Raw genomic sequence first — 6,000 nt, forward strand, 5'->3', positions numbered from 1 at the left:
GAAACTGGGCCTAGCTCTGGGTTATATAGAGAGAGCTGGCAAAGGTTTGGTGTGCCCAAGACACAGGGAACTTCAGGGGAAGAGAAAGTTACCTAATTTCAGTGTAAGAACTAATACTCCAACAGAAAAAAAAATAAATAAAAGAAATCCCTCTCTTTGATATTTTCTAAACAAAAGGATAGTCCCAGAGGTGAGCTCAGGCCCTGCCATAGAGGAAGGAAAGCAGATTGTGGAGTTCTGAGAGTTTCCAGCACTGTTCCTTGCTCCTAAGGTTATACCTTGTACATTTATTTATGTGCCATTGACTTAATTAGCTGCTCTCCTGTCTCAGGCAGCAGCAAGATGAATCAGCACTCCTGTGCCATGTGAGGTCTGAGCTCAGAGCAGCCCCATCCCTGCCAGGAACAGGGGCTGTGCTCACCCCATACAGGACCCCAGAGCCAAGCAGAGGCATCATCACCATGCTGGCTGCATCTCATGCTGAGGAAGTCCAAGGCCCAGGAGTGATGGAGAAACATGAGCAGGGCTGGTCCTTTCCCACCCCTCACATCCTAGGCAGATCAGCTGGAGCTTAAAGGGCTGCAAGTCACCAGGCAGAAAGCAGCTAAAAATGCTCCCTGTCTTCTGTCTTTACATCCTTTCCTTTCACTGATTTTCCTCCCCATCCTGCCCACTACCACATACCCATAAGCATCACATCCCCCAGGCCTACTGCACCCATCCTGCTCTTTACAGCATTGCAGCTATTTATCCCATTCCCCACCCATCACACCCAGGAGTGCACCCCACCCACACCTGCAGAGCTGCTCTGTGGACCCAGGTGGGATGGATCTGGGGGACATTTGGGACAGAGATGCTGAGCAGCACCCATGGCTGCAGGGCAGTGTACCCTGAGCGTGTGCAGCTGCTGCACAGCTGCCCTGCCTTCTCTGCTGCTTTTTTTCTAATAACTTCCAGCTATTTCTTATGAGCTATACCCACGTGGTCATGTTCAAAGTGATGCAAGCCTGAATGACAAAGTTTTACACGTTTTCCCCATGGTCTGGCTTCACTTTTCATCAGTGTTTCTCTATAGCATTGCCAATATTGCATCGCAGAGCCGACACGTGGCTCTGTCAGCCTGAGCTCCAGCATCCCAACTTGCAATTCCTCCCTGCTCCAGAGAGGGGCTGGCCTCAAATTCCTGCTCCAACATCACACAAGGGGCACGAAGCACAGAGAGGAGCCAGTGCCTATGGAATGGTGCAGGATGCAGCCACTTTCCCAGCTCTCCCTTGCTTTCATTTGGACAGACTTTGTAGCTAGCAGATGGGAGTGGGCTGCAGCATTATTTGATTGCTACCTATTTATGGCAGCCTCTCAATATTCTGTTCAACCAGGGCAAGAAACCCATCACAGGGGTTGGACATGTGTGTGGGAAGGTGTTAGGATCTGCTTTTATTCCTCCCAGGGATTATGCAACATGGGACGGAGCGTCCCACGGGCAGCACTTCGCTGTGGGTCTGTCCCACAGGTGTGGGTCTGTCACGGGGCTGCAAGGGCTGTGCCACCCCATGTCTGCAAGGGAGGTGGGTTCCTCCTGGGGACAGAGCCTCCTGGTGAACCCCACGGGAACTTAGAGGGCTTTGCATGGCCCTGAGCATTCCTAGCACCCACATCCATCTACCTGTGGGCAGAGCAGAGCGGGAACTGGTGTCAGAGCAGCCCTCACATGGCGCCAGGACTGCAGCTTTTATTACTTCCACAGCAGAGGCAACATGATTTATTGACGCTTTTTTTTTATTTCCCAGTAGCTCATCCAGTGCTGTATGTGTAAGGAAGATAAACTGTCTCATTATTGTCCTGATCTCTAATCATGTCACATTTTCAGATACGCCGCAGTGACGGTGACATGTTGGCGTTTTGGTCTGCTGGGATGCAAAACAACAAAAAAAGCCCCCCCCCCCCCCAACAAAGAAAAAAGAGAGGAGGGAGGAAGAGAAGCAAATGCAAGTGTGATTCTGACCCCAAACCACTGCTGTCTTGGCTTTGCCCTGAAGACCAGCACTACCCATGTGGCTCTCTGTGAGTGCCTGTGGGCAGCAGCAGTGGTGGGATGTGCTGGGGGTGCTGGGACATTGCTGGTGTGGATTGTAGGCTCTGGCTCATCACCTGCCTGCAAGATGCTTTATATGTAGGGCAAACGCTCCACCAAAGATGTTGTTGTGGTTTTTTTTGTTGGTTTTTTTTAATGCTATCATTAAGCGAGGGAATAATATGACCAGATGCTCTGCAAGAGACTGCTGGATTCATCAGTGAACAACAGAGAAGCTGTAATGATTAAACATATTAGATGGTGAAAGACAACAGAGGATTAATTTCAGCACTTAATTAGAGTACCTCTAATCTTCCCCTCCATCATGATTTTCCTTCTCTTTCCTTCTCTCTTTGTCCACATGTGCTTCCAGAGAGCATCCTTCGGGGGAGAGGGAGGTGTGAGATATGCCTATGTTTATTTTAACAGCTCCTTTTTTTAGGGCTCTGCTGTGAAGATGCTCCTCCTGTCGCTTGTTGCTATGGGGTAAAGTGATCCGTGTTCCCTGGTTTGGTGCTTTTTCTCCCCTCAGCTCCTGTTGGCACAGCCCTGGAGGATGCCCTGGGAGCTCCCAAGGAACTGATGTGGCTTTGGCAGAGCCCAAGGGCTCCTGTGAGGTCCAGAGTGAGGCGTGAGCTTTTGACACAGCAGAGTACTTACAACACTAGCTTAACAGATGGGAATTACAATATTAATAGTACATTTAATATTTAAAATGCAAAACATATTAGGATGACAGCGAACTCTCCGGTCTGGTAGCCTGTTTCCAGCAGCAGTGAGGGCTGTGTGCTTGCAGCAGGAAGCATTGCAGCTCCTCACATGGCCCATCAGGTAGCATCACCCCAGGACAAATCTCTAGGTCAGCAGGATGACCAACCCTTACGCACCTTTCCTCTCATGTAGTTTAACATCAGTGCTATGCTTATGCCTGGGGCTGGAGTGTCTTACTGGAGTTCTCGATCCCAGTGTCGTGCTGGGGATGTTCTCCTTGGCTCCGAGATGGGTGTGGACAGCACTCACCCAGTGCTCAGTGTGTGAGCATCTGGCAGGTGTGGAGCATCCTCTGATCACAACAGAGTAACGACGCCTGGTAATTAAAAGTCTGACAGCTTTTTCCTGTGCAAAACACCAGTTTATTGAGTTTTTGAAAGAGATATGTTATAGCTAAAATCTGGGCACAGGGCCCTGCTCATTTCCAGCAGCTTTCCTCCTCTCTGTCTTCCCTGAAGTGATGGATACGCTGCGAGCACCTGCACTTGGGCAGTGAGCACATCTGGAGCAGTGCTTCAGGATGCTCTGTAGGAAACCAGGGTCTGCAAAACACCTGGGCTGCTTTCCCTGTCACTGCAGCACTGCTGCAAGACACGCCCCAGCTGGCATCCCCATACCCATCCCATGCCTGGGTCACTCCACGCCACGCTTGCCCATCCTGAAGCCCCCATGCCACCATCCTGTTGTCTGCTCCTGCAGTGAGCCCTGTGCTCATGGCCACCGTCACCAGCAAACCCACTCTCAGCCACTAATTTACAATCCCAGCACAGCCACCGAGGCTCACCCTCGTGGCTTTGCACTGCGGAATTGCAATAAAACTTTAATTGAATGCCTCCTTCACCAGGGGACCTCCCCGAGCTGATGTCAGCCCCTCCGAGTGACCCTTTGCAGACACAGTGTGTCTGTTTTATTATGGCATGCCACGGCCAATTTGATGGGAAAAGGAGACTGCTCAGGCCACAGAGAGGAAACATTTTAACATTCATTCAAAGTGACAGTGCCCTAGTGCTATATGACTGGTAAATGCTAAATTGCCACAGATGGCAGGTTTATGTTTCCTCTCCCCGAGGTCCCTTCCCTGACTCGCTGGGGGCTTGGTGAGGAGGGACTCACACTGCTGCTGCAGGTGCTCCAGACACCATTTATTTTGGGTAGCTGCATCCTCAGATAATGCAGAAATGGGAAAGTATGCACAGAATGGGGTGAAAAATGCTTATCCCGGGAGCGACGGGATTTTTCAAAAAAAAAAAAAGCAGATATCAAAAAGTCAGAGGGAGGACAAGAAGCTGAGATCCCATTGAGAGGGAGCTGCAAAACTACCCCAAAGCTCAGAGAACTCAGCCATGCCAGAGGGTGGGAAGCACCCAAATGGGGCGATGCCCTGAGCTGGGGGCTGCTGGTGCTCCCCCCGTGCTGCTCCCTGTGCTGGGTAAAGGGGTTTTTCAGGGCCCTTTGCCCCTATACACAGCAAAGTCATGGAGCTCCTAGGGCCCGCAGTGCCCGTGGATGCCTGCACAGCAAACGCCTTATGTAAGCGCTCCTTTGCATTCCTCCTCTTGTTCCTTTTTTTGGGTTTTTATTTGACAGATTTGCTTAAAAAACAGCGTGGGAATACAAACGACATGTTCAATACAGATCAGCTCATAGCTTTACAACATCCCAAAGAACATAAGTACCATATTATCAAAAGTCCTCGGCGCTGGCTGAGAACAAAGGCCCAGCGCACGTCGCTGCAGAAAGGTGATGCTTGTCATGCACAGCACAGAGCCGTCCTCGGTGACACGTGTCCTCCTGCAGTGATTGGACAATGGCCATGAGCCTGTCCCACCTGCGGGCCCGGGGACTGCTCTGCGGGAGGATGGAGCTGTCTGCGGTTGGTTGGAGCTCGGTGGGCTGATTCCTGCTGCAGACAGGCTGTATCCCTCTGTGTGCGTGCTGGATGCGATGTGGAGACGCTCGGGACCCATTTTTAGGCGGTTATAAGCAAAGTGATTAACCCCTCTGTGTTTACCCCAGGATGGGAGCCAACGTTGCTTCTGCCCCAGCTCTGCAGATACTGGGAACAGCTCAGCGTGGGCTTGTAGAGTGGCCACCCACCTTCCTCTTTTTTTGGGCTACTGCAGCAGCTCCGGCAGCAGACACACCGAGGAACCCAGGCGAGGCGTGCACAGCTCAGTGCCTTGCAGGAGAGACCCATTTTTCTTCTGTGTTCGTGTCTTGGAGCTGCACTCCTCCAACGAACAGCTTGCACAGCACAGTGACTGTAATCCATGCCCATCTGGCTTCTACTTGTGCATGAAGGGCCTGATCCCACAACGTGCTGCCGGGAGGAGCTGAGCCTTGTACTCCCACTGCCCCCAAAGTGGAGCATCTCAGCACATAACTCACCTGGCAGGAACACATCTGAGGCAAACTGCTATAAAGAGGGATGTGTACAATTTGTTTTTATAGTTACAGCGCAGTAAAAGCGGAGTTATTAGGGAGTCAGCTCATAATTGCCCTCTTAATGAGTCTAACTCTTTTTCATTCACTCAAAGACTGTCATCTCTGTTGTATCAGGTATATAAAGCTTCATTGACATAGTTTATGACTTTATTAAACCCAAGGATTTCGTATTAATAACGATCAGCTCCTCAGCTATATCTCCCTGGTGAAGGAAATGTGTGTATTTGTCTAGGTCCAAGATAATTTGTAAACATAAAGTATTAAAAGGCTCAACAGTTCCAAAAAGTTTTAATTGGAAACTCAACAAATTGCTTTGCAACATCTTAATCCTTCAATATGGAGCTCCCAGATAATGAGGAGCTAATTAAGGGGCCGAGATCTTCTTTTTTTTTTTGTATGATAACTGTCTCCATATGGGCTCTGCATTCGGTGCTTGCAGAACTAATGAAGGTCAGAGAAGTAACAGCAAAGAAAGGAAGAATGAAGGGAAATATTGAGCTCTCTCTGTTGTGACAGTGCTAAGTAACAGCCAGCATTTCTGCCTGGGTTGTAGGCAGGCACTGAGTGAGCTCCCTGTAGTACAGTGGGACAGCCTGGCTATGGACAATCACAGTGCTCCCATGCCCCAAAGCTGTGCAGATGTCCTATGGGCCAAGCTCTGTGGCTGCCAAGAGGAGGCTTGTCTTAGTGCAGAAAGCAGCAGGGCTATG

This window comes from Cyrtonyx montezumae, unplaced genomic scaffold (genome assembly GCF_038088225.1).
Source record: "Cyrtonyx montezumae isolate F1298 unplaced genomic scaffold, pur_monq_1.0 scaffold_20, whole genome shotgun sequence".
Lineage (NCBI taxonomy): Eukaryota > Metazoa > Chordata > Aves > Galliformes > Odontophoridae > Cyrtonyx > Cyrtonyx montezumae.